The 22,560-nt window shown below is 49.4% G+C and overlaps 1 long non-coding RNA gene across 1 annotated transcript in view; it reads right to left on the reverse strand.

The window, feature by feature from the left end:
* Nucleotides 1–896: 896 nt before the first annotated feature.
* The window catches only part of LOC146045483 (uncharacterized), a 32,108-nt gene continuing 10,444 nt past the window's right edge, over nucleotides 897–22,560 (reverse strand). Inside the window, exons 4-9 of the long non-coding RNA XR_014465447.1 lie at nucleotides 15,447–15,786; nucleotides 10,327–10,441; nucleotides 9,614–9,797; nucleotides 5,620–5,734; nucleotides 4,907–5,090; nucleotides 897–1,030 (exon numbers count right to left, since the gene is read on the reverse strand). This is a non-coding gene — a long non-coding RNA (uncharacterized LOC146045483). The remainder of the gene's footprint in view (nucleotides 1,031–4,906; nucleotides 5,091–5,619; nucleotides 5,735–9,613; nucleotides 9,798–10,326; nucleotides 10,442–15,446; nucleotides 15,787–22,560) is intronic.

Raw genomic sequence — 22,560 nt, forward strand, 5'->3', positions numbered from 1 at the left:
CGGACCCGCAAAAAAAGGTCATTTTGTGCTGCAGGGAAGGGGGTGCGGGGGCTGCCTGGCCAATGCGGGAGGATTGCCCACCTTCCCGGGGGACCCGATTTTCGGGAGCCTCACGGCAATTCCAGGAGGGTAGGCAAGCCTGGAGTATGTAATACAATTAGGAACAAATAGAAAAATAATATAATACAAGATAATTAATTACCTCTAAGTAGGAGACTGCTTTGTCCACAGCCTCGTGTCAGAGTAACATGAGGCCCAAAGTGGAGCCAAGTTGGTGGGGTAGAAGTTTGGATTGTGTCTATGATCCTCTATATTAAAGTCCAACCAGACTCCTATTTCCTTGTCCCACAGAACAGCCTGCACAGCATCCAGTCGCTCCGGCATATCTGTAGCAAATAACAATAACAGAAATGATACAATATAGAAATTATAATACAGCCAATTGGAAAAATGGTGAAATAAACTTTAACAAAAGACCAATTGTTCTGATAATGTTGTTAAATAAAATGGATTGACCTAGGCCCTTATTCAGATCTGATCGCAGTACAAAATTGTTCTCAATATGGGCAAAACCTTGTGCACTGCAGGTGGGGCAGATGTAACATGTGCAGAGAGAGTTACATTTGGGTGGGGTGTTTTGAAACTGAAATCTAAATTGCAGTTTCAAAATAATGCAGTCAGTATTTACCCTGCACAGAAACAAAATCTAACTCTCTGTACACATGTTACATCTGTCCCACCTGGAGGGCACATGGTTTTGCCCATTTTGAGAACAAATTTGTTCTGCGATCAGATCTGAATAAGGGCCCTAATTTGTGTGAATGGCCATACAGCACATGTTGTGATCTTATCAGTGAGAAACACTCTGCGTCCTCCTAGCAGCACAATGTCCATTCTCAAACTATAGCCTGTTACCTCTGCCCTGGTGATGAGAATTTGGATTAACATATCCTCATCTGTCCCAGTCCCCCATCATGGTTTTTGTAAGGATCCTTGGCATAATATCCTTGGCGGTCCTTAATGCATTGTACTGCAGAAAGAGAGGACATGAGCTGGTTTATTACAAGGTAACTGTACATGGTTAGTATATTTCTCCTGATTATAAAACTGCCGCGAGAGATGAAGCAGTATTCACACTATACTAAAGTAATTAATAATTTGGCCACTGGAGGCGCACTTCCACTGGCATCTGTGGGCAACATATATTTTCTTTCAGAACTAATACAATTGCTCCCACTGCTGTGTATGGCTACAAACATGCAGAGATAAAAGGTTCTTTGTGCCTATTAACTTTTATCACGTAAATAAGTAAGAGGTAAGACATCCCAGGGGGACCAGAAGACGATACCACTTCTGTAACAGCAGACCCTGGATGAGATACATAGCAGTGCCCTTCTGCCATATGGCAGCTAGTGATGTCACAATGTGCCGATGATGTCACAATGGGCCGATGATGTCACAATGGGCTGTGATGGGTAGAACACTGGCAGCTGACTGCTTCCTGAGTCATATCTAATATTGCTGGACTTGTGCCAACACAGATAATTTTTCACTCTTTTCTGAAGATTGAAGTTTGATATAAAATGAAGAAGGCGAAAGCTAATAAAGCTATAGACCACCAAATGACTGTCGCTCTGCGCATCCGTCCCGTTAATTTGACGGAGACTAAGAACCGCGCCCGATGCATCACACACCAGCTCGGACCGCAGACAGTGCTATTGCAGGACCCCGGTGAGGATCCTAACGATGTCCTGCGCTCCACCAGGACAAGAGAAACAACATTCCAATTTAACCAGGTGTTTGACCAGGCAGCTACCCAGGAGACTGTGTATGATTCCACAGTGAAGCCCTTATTGGGTGACATCCTGTCCGGGTACAATGCTGCCATATTTGCCTACGGCCCCACAGGCACCGGAAAGACCTTCACCATGATGGGTAAGGACCGCGAACCTGGAGTAATATATCGCACCCTGAAGGACCTGTTTAAAGCCATTGAGGAGACTGGGGAAAAAAAGAATTTCTCCGTATCATTATCATACGCGGAGATCTATAATGAAACCGTCCGAGACCTATTAAGACCTTCCTCTAGGTCTTTGGTCCTCAGAGAGGATCCCAATGGCAACACCAACATAGAAGGGATTTCTACATTCTCCCTTAGCACTCCTGAGGAAGCCATGACCCTGCTGAAGAAGGGCAACAAGCGGCGCACAGAAGCTCCCACAGCCGCTAATAAGACCTCATCCCGCTCACATGCAGTATTGCAGGTCACCATAAAGCAGACAGCCAGTGATAGTGTGAGCACAGGCAAGTTGTACATGGTAGACCTTGCGGGATCAGAACGAGCAAGCCAGACTAAGAACAGCGGCCAGACCATGAAAGAAGGAGGATACATCAACCGATCCCTTCTTACCCTCAGGATGTGTATCATGGCGCTGCGTGACAGACCAGGCAGCCATATAAACTATCGGGACAGCAAGCTGACCTGGCTGCTAAAGGGAGCACTGAGCGGGAAAAGCCGATTGGTTATGATCACGCACATCAGCCCTGCGGATAGTGCTTATGAAGAATCCCGCAGCACAATGACCTACGGAAGCAAGGCCAAGTTTATCAAGACGCGAGTGGAGAAAAACCGTGTCTGTGTCCCCAATACGACTTCCGAGGGCGTCAGAGGGACCACAGTGCTGCCGGAAGTCCCTCATCCTCCAGAGCATGGCCGTGGGATCCTGCCCAGGTCTGGGAATATTTATCAAGTGAGAAAAAGTGCAAGGCCGCTGCGTGATTTTCCTCCCTGTATCCAGCAAAGAATCCCCAACCGCAATTTGAGACCAAAGCCACAGCATCTTCCGGTGTACACTCCTTTCAAGGTTGGTCATTACACATTGCACACATGAACAGCAATCGGGTCGGCAGTAAAGGTGCCCATACACGTTACAATTATTGTATACAGTATTATATACAATACTGTATTCAATAATTGTAACGTGTATGGAAACTTTTACACCTGAAGGAAAACTGGGGAATAGGGCTACTGGCGAAACCCCAACAAAAAAAAAACGACACTCAGCAGCCACCCCATGGGTGTGTTGGAAGAGCTGCCAATTATTTATAAATGATAACCATTATATCCAACTCATTGATAATTTAATAACTCAAAGGCTTAAACCAGGACAATGCCAGGTACGTCAGTCAGTTATACATAATGTGTGCTGTTAGTGGTTTTATTGTATTCTTGTTATGTAATACGATCCACAAAAAATTCCTAGTGTGCACAAGCACACATGGCCAATAAAGTTGATTCTGATTCTGATACATAGATCTTTTAATAATTATGCTAGGACACTACCAGTAGATGGGTGATGGGGCTTCATAGCACATTCCTGACAGGGGCCCCAATACATTGCTATGCGCAGGGGTCTACACTGCTGTTGACGCCCCTGTATGTATGTATGTATGTATGTATGTATGTATGTATGTGTATGTATGTATATATATATATATATATTTTTTTTTTTTATTATTATTATTATTATTATTATTATTAATATTATTTATATACATTTGGTCTATCTATAATACTTTAACTGACCCGGCATATACTGGGTCACCTAAGTGTCCATCTCCGTGCTTTGCTCCGCCCCTCTGGAAACCCCCTTCTGAAAATCCTGCGTTTGCCACTGGTCGCATATTATTATGGTTATTATACTTTATTTATATGGCACCACAAAGGATCCCCCGGGCCCAATTACAGAGTACATATACAAATGAGGGTAACAGTGACCTACAGCTGAATACAATAGAGGACAAGTACAGGGCACATGACTATAGCTACATCCGCAGGGTATCAGCGTGGTAGAAAACCACAGGGTTTGGTGCTATCAAAGATGGCTTAAGTAAAGGCCCCCATGCACTATGCAAATTCTCTGAAGGGAGAAGTCGCACCTGATCCCCCGCCGAATGTCCAACCTCCGACTCCGCTCCGATGAATACAGGACTGTGCATCAGAACGGATATTATACACATGCGATTTGGACCGATTTCACCCAATATCTCAGCTTGATCTACCGGAATTGGCCCAAATCGCATAGTGTATGGGACATTAAGCGAAGCACACGAGGGATGAGGGTCCTGCTCATCTATTCATGAAAATCTTTATCACTATTTATAAATAATACAGACAATATAAGTAAGATTTTAAATCAGTTTTATTTTTCAAAAAGTTTTTTTTTTTTACGTTTTGGCATTGAGAAAGAAAATAGGTAATGTAACATCATGCCAAATACTGTAGGGAAATGAGAAACCAGTACAGTGGATTTGCAAACCAATATACCCCATTATATATACTCTGCCAAGTTCATAAAAGCTACTTCATACGTTATATTACATTATATATATTCTTACATATTACTTCATTAGTAACCAGTAATAATGCGTTTGTAAATAAACTTTTCCAGTGGCATGAACCTGGCCTGCCATTGGAATTCTGGGATACATGGCGCACCTATAGTTCCTGATTGGACCGCTCTCTCAGTATTGGCAAGTGTTTAGGTTTTCATCCCGCACTAGGGTCTGCACGAATTTCGATGTTAACAGATGGAATCAATACCATAGGAGTATGTCATACTTGCTGACAGCAGCAAGTCAGGGGGGCGGGACAGGCAGACGTCATCAAGCCCCACCCCCACGACAGTCAAACAACGTAATTCGCGGACCTGCAAAAAAAGGACATTTTGTGCTGCAGGGAAGGGGGTGCGGGGGCTGCCTGGCCAATGCGGGAGGATTGCCCACCTTCCCGGGGGACCCGATTTTCGGGAGCCTCACGGCAATTCCAGGAGGGTAGGCAAGCCTGGAGTATGTAATACAATTAGGAACAAATAGAAAAATAATATAATACAAGATAATTAATTACCTCTAAGTAGGAGACTGCTTTGTCCACAGCCTCGTGCCAGAGTAACATGAGGCCCAAAGTGGAGCCAAGTTGGTGGGGTAGAAGTTTGGATTGTGTCTATGATCCTCTATATTAAAGTCCAACCAGACTCCTATTTCCTTGTCCCACAGAACAGCCTGCACAGCATCCAGTCGCTCCGGCATATCTGTAGCAAATAACAATAACAGAAATGATACAATATAGAAATTATAATACAGCCAATTGGAAAAATGGTGAAATAAACTTTAACAAAAGACCAATTGTTCTGATAATGTTGTTAAATAAAATGGATTGACCTAGGCCCTTATTCAGATCTGATCGCAGTACAAAATTGTTCTCAATATGGGCAAAACCTTGTGCACTGCAGGTGGGGCAGATGTAACATGTGCAGAAAGAGTTACATTTGGGTGGGGTGTTTTGAAACTGAAATCTAAATTGCAGTGTCAAAATAATGCAGTCAGTATTTACCCTGCACAGAAACAAAATCTAACTCTCTGTACACATGTTACATCTGTCCCACCTGGAGGGCACATGGTTTTGCCCATTTTGAGAACAAATTTGTTCTGCGATCAGATCTGAATAAGGGCCCTAATTTGTGTGAATGGCCATACAGCACATGTTGTGATCTTATCAGTGAGAAACACTCTGCGTCCTCCTAGCAGCACAATGTCCATTCTCAAACTATAGCCTGTTACCTCTGCCCTGGTGATGAGAATTTGGATTAACATATCCTCATCTGTCCCAGTCCCCCATCATGGTTTTTGTAAGGATCCTTGGCATAATATCCTTGGCGGTCCTTAATGCATTGTACTGCAGAAAGAGAGGACATGAGCTGGTTTATTACAAGGTAACTGTACATGGTTAGTATATTTCTCCTGATTATAAAACTGCCGCGAGAGATGAAGCAGTATTCACACTATACTAAAGTAATTAATAATTTGGCCACTGGAGGCGCACTTCCACTGGCATCTGTGGGCAACATATATTTTCTTTCAGAACTAATACAATTGCTCCCACTGCTGTGTATGGCTACAAACATGCAGAGATAAAAGGTTCTTTGTGCCTATTAACTTTTATCACGTAAATAAGTAAGAGGTAAGACATCCCAGGGGGACCAGAAGACGATACCACTTCTGTAACAGCAGACCCTGGATGAGATACATAGCAGTGCCCTTCTGCCATATGGCAGCTAGTGATGTCACAATGTGCCGATGATGTCACAATGGGCCGATGATGTCACAATGGGCTGTGATGGGTAGAACACTGGCAGCTGACTGCTTCCTGAGTCATATCTAATATTGCTGGACTTGTGCCAACACAGATAATTTTTCACTCTTTTCTGAAGATTGAAGTTTGATATAAAATGAAGAAGGCGAAAGCTAATAAAGCTATAGACCACCAAATGACTGTCGCTCTGCGCATCCGTCCCGTTAATTTGACGGAGACTAAGAACCGCGCCCGATGCATCACACACCAGCTCGGACCGCAGACAGTGCTATTGCAGGACCCCGGTGAGGATCCTAACGATGTCCTGCGCTCCACCAGGACAAGAGAAACAACATTCCAATTTAACCAGGTGTTTGACCAGGCAGCTACCCAGGAGACTGTGTATGATTCCACAGTGAAGCCCTTATTGGGTGACATCCTGTCCGGGTACAATGCTGCCATATTTGCCTACGGCCCCACAGGCACCGGAAAGACCTTCACCATGATGGGTAAGGACCGCGAACCTGGAGTAATATATCGCACCCTGAAGGACCTGTTTAAAGCCATTGAGGAGACTGGGGAAAAAAAGAATTTCTCCGTATCATTATCATACGCGGAGATCTATAATGAAACCGTCCGAGACCTATTAAGACCTTCCTCTAGGTCTTTGGTCCTCAGAGAGGATCCCAATGGCAACACCAACATAGAAGGGATTTCTACATTCTCCCTTAGCACTCCTGAGGAAGCCATGACCCTGCTGAAGAAGGGCAACAAGCGGCGCACAGAAGCTCCCACAGCCGCTAATAAGACCTCATCCCGCTCACATGCAGTATTGCAGGTCACCATAAAGCAGACAGCCAGTGATAGTGTGAGCACAGGCAAGTTGTACATGGTAGACCTTGCGGGATCAGAACGAGCAAGCCAGACTAAGAACAGCGGCCAGACCATGAAAGAAGGAGGATACATCAACCGATCCCTTCTTACCCTCAGGATGTGTATCATGGCGCTGCGTGACAGACCAGGCAGCCATATAAACTATCGGGACAGCAAGCTGACCTGGCTGCTAAAGGGAGCACTGAGCGGGAAAAGCCGATTGGTTATGATCACGCACATCAGCCCTGCGGATAGTGCTTATGAAGAATCCCGCAGCACAATGACCTACGGAAGCAAGGCCAAGTTTATCAAGACGCGAGTGGAGAAAAACCGTGTCTGTGTCCCCAATACGACTTCCGAGGGCGTCAGAGGGACCACAGTGCTGCCGGAAGTCCCTCATCCTCCAGAGCATGGCCGTGGGATCCTGCCCAGGTCTGGGAATATTTATCAAGTGAGAAAAAGTGCAAGGCCGCTGCGTGATTTTCCTCCCTGTATCCAGCAAAGAATCCCCAACCGCAATTTGAGACCAAAGCCACAGCATCTTCCGGTGTACACTCCTTTCAAGGTTGGTCATTACACATTGCACACATGAACAGCAATCGGGTCGGCAGTAAAGGTGCCCATACACGTTACAATTATTGTATACAGTATTATATACAATACTGTATTCAATAATTGTAACGTGTATGGAAACTTTTACACCTGAAGGAAAACTGGGGAATAGGGCTACTGGCGAAACCCCAACAAAAAAAAAACGACACTCAGCAGCCACCCCATGGGTGTGTTGGAAGAGCTGCCAATTATTTATAAATGATAACCATTATATCCAACTCATTGATAATTTAATAACTCAAAGGCTTAAACCAGGACAATGCCAGGTACGTCAGTCAGTTATACATAATGTGTGCTGTTAGTGGTTTTATTGTATTCTTGTTATGTAATACGATCCACAAAAAATTCCTAGTGTGCACAAGCACACATGGCCAATAAAGTTGATTCTGATTCTGATACATAGATCTTTTAATAATTATGCTAGGACACTACCAGTAGATGGGTGATGGGGCTTCATAGCACATTCCTGACAGGGGCCCCAATACATTGCTATGCGCAGGGGTCTACACTGCTGTTGACGCCCCTGTATGTATGTATGTATGTATGTATGTATGTGTATGTATGTATGTATATATATATATATATATATATATTTTTTTTTTTTTATTATTATTATTATTATTATTATTATTAATATTATTTATATACATTTGGTCTATCTATAATACTTTAACTGACCCGGCATATACTGGGTCACCTAAGTGTCCATCTCCGTGCTTTGCTCCGCCCCTCTGGAAACCCCCTTCTGAAAATCCTGCGTTTGCCACTGGTCGCATATTATTATTGTTATTATACTTTATTTATATGGCACCACAAAGGATCCCCCGGGCCCAATTACAGAGTACATATACAAATGAGGGTAACAGTGACCTACAGCTGAATACAATAGAGGACAAGTACAGGGCACATGACTATAGCTACATCCGCAGGGTATCAGCGTGGTAGAAAACCACAGGGTTTGGTGCTATCAAAGATGGCTTAAGTAAAGGCCCCCATGCACTATGCAAATTCTCTGAAGGGAGAAGTCGCACCTGATCCCCCGCCGAATGTCCAACCTCCGACTCCGCTCCGATGAATACAGGACTGTGCATCAGAACGGATATTATACACATGCGATTTGGACCGATTTCACCCAATATCTCAGCTTGATCTACCGGAATTGGCCCAAATCGCATAGTGTATGGGACATTAAGCGAAGCACACGAGGGATGAGGGTCCTGCTCATCTATTCATGAAAATCTTTATCACTATTTATAAATAATACAGACAATATAAGTAAGATTTTAAATCAGTTTTATTTTTCAAAAAGTTTTTTTTTTTTACGTTTTGGCATTGAGAAAGAAAATAGGTAATGTAACATCATGCCAAATACTGTAGGGAAATGAGAAACCAGTACAGTGGATTTGCAAACCAATATACCCCATTATATATACTCTGCCAAGTTCATAAAAGCTACTTCATACGTTATATTACATTATATATATTCTTACATATTACTTCATTAGTAACCAGTAATAATGCGTTTGTAAATAAACTTTTCCAGTGGCATGAACCTGGCCTGCCATTGGAATTCTGGGATACATGGCGCACCTATAGTTCCTGATTGGACCGCTCTCTCAGTATTGGCAAGTGTTTAGGTTTTCATCCCGCACTAGGGTCTGCACGAATTTCGATGTTAACAGATGGAATCAATACCATAGGAGTATGTCATACTTGCTGACAGCAGCAAGTCAGGGGGGCGGGACAGGCAGACGTCATCAAGCCCCACCCCCACGACAGTCAAACAACGTAATTCGCGGACCTGCAAAAAAAGGACATTTTGTGCTGCAGGGAAGGGGGTGCGGGGGCTGCCTGGCCAATGCGGGAGGATTGCCCACCTTCCCGGGGGACCCGATTTTCGGGAGCCTCACGGCAATTCCAGGAGGGTAGGCAAGCCTGGAGTATGTAATACAATTAGGAACAAATAGAAAAATAATATAATACAAGATAATTAATTACCTCTAAGTAGGAGACTGCTTTGTCCACAGCCTCGTGCCAGAGTAACATGAGGCCCAAAGTGGAGCCAAGTTGGTGGGGTAGAAGTTTGGATTGTGTCTATGATCCTCTATATTAAAGTCCAACCAGACTCCTATTTCCTTGTCCCACAGAACAGCCTGCACAGCATCCAGTCGCTCCGGCATATCTGTAGCAAATAACAATAACAGAAATGATACAATATAGAAATTATAATACAGCCAATTGGAAAAATGGTGAAATAAACTTTAACAAAAGACCAATTGTTCTGATAATGTTGTTAAATAAAATGGATTGACCTAGGCCCTTATTCAGATCTGATCGCAGTACAAAATTGTTCTCAATATGGGCAAAACCTTGTGCACTGCAGGTGGGGCAGATGTAACATGTGCAGAAAGAGTTACATTTGGGTGGGGTGTTTTGAAACTGAAATCTAAATTGCAGTGTCAAAATAATGCAGTCAGTATTTACCCTGCACAGAAACAAAATCTAACTCTCTGTACACATGTTACATCTGTCCCACCTGGAGGGCACATGGTTTTGCCCATTTTGAGAACAAATTTGTTCTGCGATCAGATCTGAATAAGGGCCCTAATTTGTGTGAATGGCCATACAGCACATGTTGTGATCTTATCAGTGAGAAACACTCTGCGTCCTCCTAGCAGCACAATGTCCATTCTCAAACTATAGCCTGTTACCTCTGCCCTGGTGATGAGAATTTGGATTAACATATCCTCATCTGTCCCAGTCCCCCATCATGGTTTTTGTAAGGATCCTTGGCATAATATCCTTGGCGGTCCTTAATGCATTGTACTGCAGAAAGAGAGGACATGAGCTGGTTTATTACAAGGTAACTGTACATGGTTAGTATATTTCTCCTGATTATAAAACTGCCGCGAGAGATGAAGCAGTATTCACACTATACTAAAGTAATTAATAATTTGGCCACTGGAGGCGCACTTCCACTGGCATCTGTAGGCAACATATATTTTCTTTCAGAACTAATACAATTGCTCCCACTGCTGTGTATGGCTACAAACATGCAGAGATAAAAGGTTCTTTGTGCCTATTAACTTTTATCACGTAAATAAGTAAGAGGTAAGACATCCCAGGGGGACCAGAAGACGATACCACTTCTGTAACAGCAGACCCTGGATGAGATACATAGCAGTGCCCTTCTGCCATATGGCAGCTAGTGATGTCACAATGTGCCGATGATGTCACAATGGGCCGATGATGTCACAATGGGCTGTGATGGGTAGAACACTGGCAGCTGACTGCTTCCTGAGTCATATCTAATATTGCTGGACTTGTGCCAACACAGATAATTTTTCACTCTTTTCTGAAGATTGAAGTTTGATATAAAATGAAGAAGGCGAAAGCTAATAAAGCTATAGACCACCAAATGACTGTCGCTCTGCGCATCCGTCCCGTTAATTTGACGGAGACTAAGAACCGCGCCCGATGCATCACACACCAGCTCGGACCGCAGACAGTGCTATTGCAGGACCCCGGTGAGGATCCTAACGATGTCCTGCGCTCCACCAGGACAAGAGAAACAACATTCCAATTTAACCAGGTGTTTGACCAGGCAGCTACCCAGGAGACTGTGTATGATTCCACAGTGAAGCCCTTATTGGGTGACATCCTGTCCGGGTACAATGCTGCCATATTTGCCTACGGCCCCACAGGCACCGGAAAGACCTTCACCATGATGGGTAAGGACCGCGAACCTGGAGTAATATATCGCACCCTGAAGGACCTGTTTAAAGCCATTGAGGAGACTGGGGAAAAAAAGAATTTCTCCGTATCATTATCATACGCGGAGATCTATAATGAAACCGTCCGAGACCTATTAAGACCTTCCTCTAGGTCTTTGGTCCTCAGAGAGGATCCCAATGGCAACACCAACATAGAAGGGATTTCTACATTCTCCCTTAGCACTCCTGAGGAAGCCATGACCCTGCTGAAGAAGGGCAATAAGCGGCGCACAGAAGCTCCCACAGCCGCTAATAAGACCTCATCCCGCTCACATGCAGTATTGCAGGTCACCATAAAGCAGACAGCCAGTGATAGTGTGAGCACAGGCAAGTTGTACATGGTAGACCTTGCGGGATCAGAACGAGCAAGCCAGACTAAGAACAGCGGCCAGACCATGAAAGAAGGAGGATACATCAACCGATCCCTTCTTACCCTCAGGATGTGTATCATGGCGCTGCGTGACAGACCAGGCAGCCATATAAACTATCGGGACAGCAAGCTGACCTGGCTGCTAAAGGGAGCACTGAGCGGGAAAAGCCGATTGGTTATGATCACGCACATCAGCCCTGCGGATAGTGCTTATGAAGAATCCCGCAGCACAATGACCTACGGAAGCAAGGCCAAGTTTATCAAGACGCGAGTGGAGAAAAAACCGTGTCTGTGTCCCCAATACGACTTCCGAGGGCGTCAGAGGGACCACAGTGCTGCCGGAAGTCCCTCATCCTCCAGAGCATGGCCGTGGGATCCTGCCCAGGTCTGGGAATATTTATCAAGTGAGAAAAAGTGCAAGGCCGCTGCGTGATTTTCCTCCCTGTATCCAGCAAAGAATCCCCAACCGCAATTTGAGACCAAAGCCACAGCATCTTCCGGTGTACACTCCTTTCAAGGTTGGTCATTACACATTGCACACATGAACAGCAATCGGGTCGGCAGTAAAGGTGCCCATACACGTTACAATTATTGTATACAGTATTATATACAATACTGTATTCAATAATTGTAACGTGTATGGAAACTTTTACACCTGAAGGAAAACTGGGGAATAGGGCTACTGGCGAAACCCCAACAAAAAAAAACGACACTCAGCAGCCACCCCATGGGTGTGTTGGAAGAGCTGCCAATTATTTATAAATGATAACCATTATATCCAACTCATTGATAATTTAATAACTCAAAGGCTTAAACCAGGACAATGCCAGGTACGTCAGTCAGTTATACATAATGTGTGCTGTTAGTGGTTTTATTGTATTCTTGTTATGTAATACGATCCACAAAAAATTCCTAGTGTGCACAAGCACACATGGCCAATAAAGTTGATTCTGATTCTGATACATAGATCTTTTAATAATTATGCTAGGACACTACCAGTAGATGGGTGATGGGGCTTCATAGCACATTCCTGACAGGGGCCCCAATACATTGCTATGCGCAGGGGTCTACACTGCTGTTGACGCCCCTGTATGTATGTATGTATGTATGTATGTATGTATGTGTATGTATGTATATATATATATATATATATATATATATACCATTGACAAAAAACCTCACGGTTTCACATGTCCCATTAAGGCTTCTTACACATGATCTCGCATTTCTGAAACCTGTTGTAACTCTTCCACTCAAACGCCAAAAAGCAATGAAATTCCGATCATTAAGGCTGACGCCTTAATGGACGTGTTCCTTGCGCAATACAGATATGGTACGCCATCACAGCCTGTGGGTAAGTGCAGATTCAGCACTCTCACAGAGTGAGATTGCTGTCACTCACACAATGGTGGAGCTGCTAATTCACAGATTTGTGTGCTCATTGGAATACACACATGCAGTCTATGCAACTGAAGGTCTGAGCAGTAAACAGAGCCGAGAGGATGGGGTAAAAAAAAGTGGTGTTGATTGGGGTAGGAGGCAGTGTGGTGCGGATGGGGAGGAATAGAAATGGGTAGATGGTAGGAAGGCTAAGCAGCACTGATGGGGGACTAACGAAGCAGATGAGTGGAAAACAGTGGCACAGATTGGGGAAGGTATAGACAGAGTGATGCGATTGGGTGGGAAACAGGAGCAGTTGGAGGAAAGACAGCACTGATGGGGGAGGGGGTTCGGAGCAAAGGGGATAAAGGGAGAACAGAGCAGTACAGATGGAGAGGGGAGACAGCAGTACAGATGGAAGGAAACTATGTCATGGATGATGCAGGCAGAGCAGCATGGATGGAGGGGGAGAAAGTATCACTATTAGAGGGGAAGCCAGTGGCACAGATAGAAGGAAACAGTGGCATCTGTGTGGAAAGACAGGGCAGGGCAGACGGGAAAAGACACATTGGTGCGGATGAGGGAATACACACAGCAGTAGGGATTGGGGAAGACAGAGCAGCATGAAGGCTTATAGGAGAAGAAAGTGTAGATGCATAGTATTTGGGAGCATTATAGTTTTTGCAATTATGAAAGATGTTTCTGGTAACTGCATGTGAATACTAAATGAAATGGATATATGTAGTGAGTATGAAAGATGTTGGACCCTCAGTGGGATAGTTCTAGTAATGCTGTAGTGTTTATTCTAGCACACGCCATCTTTGAAAACCCATGCAGTTCCTCTACCCTGTCTGGGGTGTTGCTGTCTGCTGTAGTGATTCTAGCACAGATCTGGTTTGCAGTGCTGATATACAGATCACACTGTGCTAGAAGCACTACAGCAGACAGATACACCCCAGGCAGGGAAGCAGAACTGCATGGGTTTTCAAAGATGGCGGGTGCTAGAATGAACACTATAGTAACTCAGTGGGCTAGACAGTTTTAGATGATTGCATGTACTTATTAGGATGAGTGCGCCACATAACTGCTCAGACCATCAGTTGCATAGACTGCATGTGTGTATTCCAATGAGCACACAAATCTGTGAATTAGCAGCTCCACCATTGTGTGAGTGACAGCAATCTCACTCTGTGAGAGTGCTGAATCTGCACTTACCCACAGGCTGTGATGGCGTACCATATCTGTATTGCGCAAGGAACACGTCCATTAAGGCGTCAGCCTTAATGATCGGAATTTCATTGCTTTTTGGCGTTTGAGTGGAAGAGTTACAACAGGTTTCAGAAATGCGAGATCATGTGTAAGAAGCCTTAATGGGACATGTGAAACCGTGAGGTTTTTTGTCAATGGAATTTCATTGCTTTTTTTAAATTTATTTTTTTAATTCAGAAATCTAGGAGGGGGGAGGAGGGAGTCAGCGTACACATGGGGGGGGGGGGGGACAGCGTACACATGGGGGCCCTGAAGGGAGACAGCGTACACATGGGGCACATATACATAGTAAACAGCATGGCGGCACTCACGGACGATTTGAACAGAGCCTACACAGAGTCAATATAGATAATCACTCCGTGTAGTATCTGTTCAAATCGTCCACGCATGCCGCCACATGCTGGTTACTGTATGTATGCCCCACCAGACGGTGGGATCATCTCAGGAGGGCACCGGGCGTAATTTCTGACCACTGGCAAGTTAGTGCCGGCCCTACAAGCTATATATATATATATATTACTCAATGTCCATAATTGCCTTGGTGGCAAAACCTAGCACCGGCCCTGGGAACTTGTAAAAATTTGTTGTGGTCTTAGCACCAGCGTAGGGTTCTGGGATATTGAGTTTTGGGGGTTTCCCCGCAGGTGTTCAGGTGGTCTTTTAGGAGGTGGTCAGCAAAAAGGTCAACAACCATTAGGTAGACATGTCATTAGGTGACACAACCGCTGTGCTACTTTTTAGTGTCCATGTCGACTGAGTCCACATTTGTAACAAACATTTTTCAAAAACCCTATGTCGAACATTTCACTGTCGACCTTCCCCATGTCAACCTTCTTGCATGTCAACCTAAATGCAGGTCGAACTAATGGTTTTCTTCCCATTTTCCCACACCCCTAGGAACCCCTCTAAAATCCCATAGACTCCTCCATGACCTTATGTACCCTCCTACTGTGTTAGTATGCAGGTGTCCTAGATGGTGTGTGCTGAGTTGTCGGTGGCGTCCGCCAGACACTCTGGCTGAAAAGTTTTGGGCACTCACGATTAGATGCTTCTTGTTGGTAACAGGGCCGATAAGTTGATGCCCTCTGTTGGTGATGACTTCGATTCACAGCGCCTGATGTCACTTCAGCCGTGGGTAGACTTCTGTCTCACTGTCTCTGTGACCGGTTGCAGGTGGGCGGGCGCGTATCACTGTGCAGCGTCTCTTCTGCCTTCGTCTCTATCCGGAGAACGTAGAATCTCAGATCTCACGGGACTTGATGTTTGTAAGTCCCTGCTGCATCTGCTTGTCACGGCCCTCCTGCTGCTGTGCCGCCTGGGATCCATTCCGGGATCTCCTCCTCACTGTCACTTTCAATCTCGGCACCTAATTTCAGGCTCTGGTGGTGCCAGGAGTGCAGGAGGGGGACAAAGTGAGTGACATAGTTTTTATTATCGCTTAGGGTATGATGTATATTTTGCAAACTACAACGCCCACTGTGTTACTTGATAGCAGATTGTGTAAGCTCAGTGACATGAAATCAATCATAGTTATGAAAATAGGTGAAGAGGGCATTACATACTGTGGGGAAATTAACTAAGAATATGATTTTTTGTATTCGTATTCTTAATAGGAATGAATACAACTTCATACACCTGTTTTAGCCGTATGCAAATTCGTATTCCTGAGGGGAATTTACAAAGCAGTCAGATAAGACTGCTTTGTAATCCCCAAAGTCGTATTCATTCGTATTAGCGCTCGTATATACGGTCGCTAATACGAATTCATATAGGCACTCTGCACGGATCAGTCAGATCCGTGCAGGCTGCAGTGTGTAAAAAAATAAAAAATAAATACATTTAAAAAATGGCCACAGCCGTAACCAGCACCAGGCTCAAAGAGCCGGGGCTGGTTCTAAAAAAAAATCAGGGAACAATTTGCACAGAGCTCCGCCGTATTTTTTAAAACCAGCCCAAGGCTCTAGGGCCGGGTCAGGTTCCCAAAATACGGGGGACAAAATGAATAGGGGTCCCCCGTATTTTAAGAACCAGCCCCAGGCCCAACCAGCCAGCAGGGTAATGCCACAGCCAGGGGGAGACTTATTATACAAGTCCCCCCAGCCAAAGCATTCATCCCTCTGACCGGTCAGCCTGACCAGGGGTCCTGGGGAAGTGGGGACCCCCTCAAATAAAGTGGTCCCCCCCTCCAGAACTTACATGGCCCGGCTGAAGCCTGGTGCTGTCCCCGGTACCCCTGGGCTGTGGGTACCGGGCTGATATAGTGTAAAAAAAATGATTAAACCATTGGGTTTTGCTGTGGAACTATGAGTCCCAGCAAGCCTGGAACGCATACTGGGACTTGGAGAACCACAAGTCCAAGCATGCGGCCCATTATTGGGCTTGCTGGGACTTAGTTCCACAACAAAAGCAATAGTTAAATAAAAGCACACTGACACAAGAAAAATAAAACTTTAATACACACGAAGCCCATACATACATACTTACCTATCTTGAGCCCGTAGGTAGTCCTGGTCCGAAGCAATCCATAGGGGACCTGTGGAAGGAAATTATACTCATGGGTCTAATCGGGCATAGATTTGGTCCTCTTCTTTCCTGCAGTAGTCCAGGGGGACCTGGCAAAACAAAAAAACGATGTTCTGAACCAGCCATACTGTCAGTGTTGACACCGTGCGGCTCCTGACACACAGGGGGGGGGAAGCACAGCGTACACATGGGAGGGGAGGGAGCACAGCGTATGCACTGGGGGGGGGGAGCACAGCGTACACACACGGGGGGAGCACAGCGTACACACACGGGGGGAGCACAGCGTACACACACGGGGGAAGCACAGCGTACACACACGGGGGAAGCACAGCGTACACACACGGGGGAAGCACAGCATACACACACGGGGGGAAGCACAGCGTACACACACGGGGGGAAGCACAGCGTACACACACGGGGGAAGCACAGCGTACACACACGGGGGGAAGCACAGCGTACACACACGGGGGTGGTGGTTTGCACAGCGTACACATGGAGGGGGAGCACAGCGTACACACAGGGGGGAGCACAGCGTACACACAGGGGGGAGCACAGCCTACACACAGGGGCACTGGGGGAGGGGACAGCGCACACACGGGGGCACTGGGGGGAGCGGACAGCGTACACATGGGGGCACTGGGGGGGGGACAACGTACATACAGGGGCACTGGGGGGGGAGAACGTACACACGGGGGCACTGGGGGGGCAACGTACACACGGGGGCACTGGGGGGGGCAACGTACACACGGGGGCACTGGGGGGGGCAACGTACACACGGGGGCACGGGGGGGGGGCAATGAACGTACACACGGGGGCACTGGGGGGGGGCAACGTACACACGGGGGCACTGGGGGGGCAACATACACACGGGGGCACTGGGGGGGGCAACGTACACATGGGGGCACTGGGGGGGCAACGTACACACGGGGGCACTGGGGGGGCAACGTACACACGGGGGCACTGGGGGGGCAACGTACACACGGGGGCACTGGGGGGGGGCAACGTACACACGGGGGCACGGGGGGGGCAACGTACACACGGGGGCACTGGGGGGGCAACGTACACACGGGGGCACTGGGGGGGGCAACGTACACACGGGGGCACTGGGGGGGGCAACGTACACACGGGGGCACTGGGGGGGGCAACGTACACACGGGGGCACTGGGGGGGCAACGTACACACGGGGGCACTGGGGGGGGGGGACGTACACACGGGGGCACTGGGGGGGGCAACGTACACACGGGGGCACTGGGGGGGGCAACGTACACACGGGGGCACTGGGGGGGCAACGTACACACGGGGGCACTGGGGGGGGGGGACGTACACACGGGGGCACTGGGGGGGGCAACGTACACACGGGGGCACTGGGGGGGGCAACGTACACACGGGGGCACTGGGGGGGGGCAACGTACACACGGGGGCACGGGGGGGGCAACGTACACACGGGGCACTGGGGGGGCAACGTACACACGGGGGCACTGGGGGGGGCAACGTACACACGGGGGCACTGGGGGAGCAAAGTACACATGGGGCACTGGGGGGGCAACGTACACACGGGGGCACTGGGGGGGAGAACGTACACACGGGGGCACTGGGGGGGGAGAACGTACACACGGGGGCACTGGGGGGGAGAACGTACACACGGGGGCACTGGGGGGGAGAACGTACACACGGGGGCACTGGGGGGGAGAACGTACACACGGGGGCACTGGGGGGAGAACGTACACACGGGGGCACTGGGGGGGAGAACGTACACACGGGGGCACTGGGGGGGAGAACATACACACGGGGGCACTGGGGGGGAGAACGTACACACGGGGGCACTGGGGGGAGAACGTACACACGGGGGCACTGGGGGGGAGAACGTACACACGGGGGCACTGGGGGGGAGAACGTACACGCGGGGGCACTGGGGGGGGAGAACGTACACACGGGGGCACTGGGGGGGGGGAGAACGTACACACGGGGGCACTGGGGGGGACAACGTACACACGGGAACAGTGAGGGGGACAAATACACACGGGAACAGTTAGGGGGACAAACACACACGGGGACAGTGAGGGGACGGACACACACACATGGAGACAGTGAGAGGACACACACACACACACACGGAGACAGTGAGAGGACACGCACACACGGGGACAGTGAGAGGGACACGCACACACGGGGACAGTGAGGGGGACAGTGAGGGGGACACGCACACACGGGGACAGTGAGGGGGACAGTGAGGGGGACACGCACACACGGGGACAGTGAGGGGGACACGCACACACGGTGACAGTGAGGGGGACACGCACACACGGGGACAGTGAGGGGGACACACACACAGGGACAGTGAGGGGGACACACACACACAGGGACAGTGAGGGGCAACACAGGGACAGTGAGGGGGACACACACACACAGGGACAGTGAGGGGCGCACACACATGGGGACAGTGAGGGGCGCACACACACGGGGACAGTGAGGGGCGCACACACACGGGGACAGTGAGGGGCGCACACACGGGGACAGTGAGGGGCGCACACACGGGGACAGTGAGGGGCGCACACACACATGGGGACAGTGAGGGGAGCGCACACACACGGGGACAGTGAGGGGCACGCACACACACGGGGACAGTGAGGGGCGCGCACACACAGGGACAGTGAGGGGCGCACACACACACACACAGGGACAGTGAGGGGCACACACATGTGGGGACAGTGAGGGGCACACACACACACGCGGGGACAGTGAGGGGCACACACACGCGGGGACAGTGAGGGGCACACACACACGCGGGGACAGTGAGGGGCACACACACACGCGGGGACAGTGAGGGGCACACACACACACGCGGGGACAGTGAGGGGCACACACACACGGGGACAGTGAGGGGCACACACACACGCGGGGACAGTGAGGGGCACACACACACGCGGGGACAGTGAGGGGCACACACACGCGGGGACAGTGAGGGGCACACACACACGCGGGGACAGTGAGGGGCACACACACACGCGGGGGACAGTGAGGGGCACACACGCGGGGACAGTGAGGGGCACACACGCGGGGACAGTGAGGGGCACACACGCGGGGACAGTGAGGGGCACACACGCGGGGACAGTGAGGGGCACACACGCGGGGACAGTGAGGGGCACACACGCGGGGACAGTGAGGGGCACACACGCGGGGACAGTGAGGGGCACACACGCGGGGACAGTGAGGGGCACACACGCGGGGACAGTGAGGGGCACACACGCGGGGACAGTGAGGGGCACACACGCGGGGACAGTGAGGGGCACACACGCGGGGACAGTGAGGGGCACACACACACGCGGGGACAGTGAGGGGCACACACACACGTGGGGACAGTGAGGGGCACACACACACGTGGGGACAGTGAGGGGCACACACACACGTGGGGACAGTGAGGGGCACACACACGCGGGGACAGTGAGGGGCACACACACGCGGGGACAGTGAGGGGCACACACACGCGGGGACAGTGAGGGGCACACACGCGGGGACAGTGAGGGGCACACACACGCGGGGACAGTGAGGGGCACACACACGCGGGGACAGTGAGGGGCACACACACACGCAGGGACAGTGAGGGGCACACACACACGCGGGGACAGTGAGGGGCACACACGCGGGGACAGTGAGGGGCACACACACACGCGGGGACAGTGAGGGGCACACACACGCGGGGACAGTGAGGGGCACACACACATGGGGACAGTGAGGGGCACACACATGGGGACAGGTGTTGTTTGGGTGGGAGAGTCACCCCCCACCCCCTTGGGCTGGCCCTATGTATCATCCCTGCAGACACCCCCTTTACCCTCTTGAAGTGAGACGATGGGGGGGGGGGGTGCCCTGCACGTACAGTTAGCTGCCTCTGTCTCCCGGAGCTGCTACTGCGTCCTCCCTGGAAGTCACGCAGCGCTCAGTCCTGCCTGGCAGTCAGAGAGGCAGAGTGTGAGACAGGCATCTTGCTGCAGGAGGTGCCCGCGGTGCTGCTAGAGGGGGACATGCTGTCGGCGCTGGAGCTGCAGGGCTCCGGGGAGGGGGAATGGGTGGGCTGCTGGCACATACTGGCACCGCACCGCACACACAACAGGGGGAGAGCGGGGCGGGTCGGCATAGCATGATGCACAGTGCGCATCATGCTATGCCGACCCGCCCCCCTCTCCCCCTGCTGTGTGTGCACTGCGCCGTGCGGCCCGGGTCAGGTGCTGCTGCTAGATAGACGTGCTGAAAATGCTGGGACTTGTAGTCCCGGCTCCCTCCCCCCTCCCGGTCTATGCGCCGCTCGCTGCCCTGGCCTGGCTGTCTGTCACTGAGAGTGACTGACTAAGCCGGGGCCCGAGACAGAGACTCAGAGCACTGGGTGTCACCCTAGAGACTGGTGACACCCCTCCCGCGATTCGCTGGACCTCCGCGACCACCCCCTCCCGCGAAACGCGGGACCCCCGCGACCCTCCCGCAAATCGCGGGACCCCAGCGACCCCTCCCTGCAGAGATAAAAGGTTCTTTGTGCCTATTAACTTTTATCACGTAAATAAGTAAGAGGTAAGACATCCCAGGGGGACCAGAAGACGATACCACTTCTGTAACAGCAGACCCTGGATGAGATACATAGCAGTGCCCTTCTGCCATATGGCAGCTAGTGATGTCACAATGTGCCGATGATGTCACAATGGGCCGATGATGTCACAATGGGCTGTGATGGGTAGAACACTGGCAGCTGACTGCTTCCTGAGTCATATCTAATATTGCTGGACTTGTGCCAACACAGATAATTTTTCACTCTTTTCTGAAGATTGAAGTTTGATATAAAATGAAGAAGGCGAAAGCTAATAAAGCTATAGACCACCAAATGACTGTCGCTCTGCGCATCCGTCCCGTTAATTTGACGGAGACTAAGAACCGCGCCCGATGCATCACACACCAGCTCGGACCGCAGACAGTGCTATTGCAGGACCCCGGTGAGGATCCTAACGATGTCCTGCGCTCCACCAGGACAAGAGAAACAACATTCCAATTTAACCAGGTGTTTGACCAGGCAGCAACCCAGGAGACTGTGTATGATTCCACAGTGAAGCCCTTATTGGGTGACATCCTGTCCGGGTACAATGCTGCCATATTTGCCTACGGCCCCACAGGCACCGGAAAGACCTTCACCATGATGGGTAAGGACCGCGAACCTGGAGTAATATATCGCACCCTGAAGGACCTGTTTAAAGCCATTGAGGAGACTGGGGAAAAAAAGAATTTCTCCGTATCATTATCATACGCGGAGATCTATAATGAAACCGTCCGAGACCTATTAAGACCTTCCTCTAGGTCTTTGGTCCTCAGAGAGGATCCCAATGGCAACACCAACATAGAAGGGATTTCTACATTCTCCCTTAGCACTCCTGAGGAAGCCATGACCCTGCTGAAGAAGGGCAACAAGCGGCGCACAGAAGCTCCCACAGCCGCTAATAAGACCTCATCCCGCTCACATGCAGTATTGCAGGTCACCATAAAGCAGACAGCCAGTGATAGTGTGAGCACAGGCAAGTTGTACATGGTAGACCTTGCGGGATCAGAACGAGCAAGCCAGACTAAGAACAGCGGCCAGACCATGAAAGAAG

The sequence above is a fragment of the Crinia signifera genome, chromosome 11 (genome assembly GCF_055691185.1).
Source record: "Crinia signifera chromosome 11, ASM5569118v1, whole genome shotgun sequence".
NCBI lineage: Eukaryota > Metazoa > Chordata > Amphibia > Anura > Myobatrachidae > Crinia > Crinia signifera.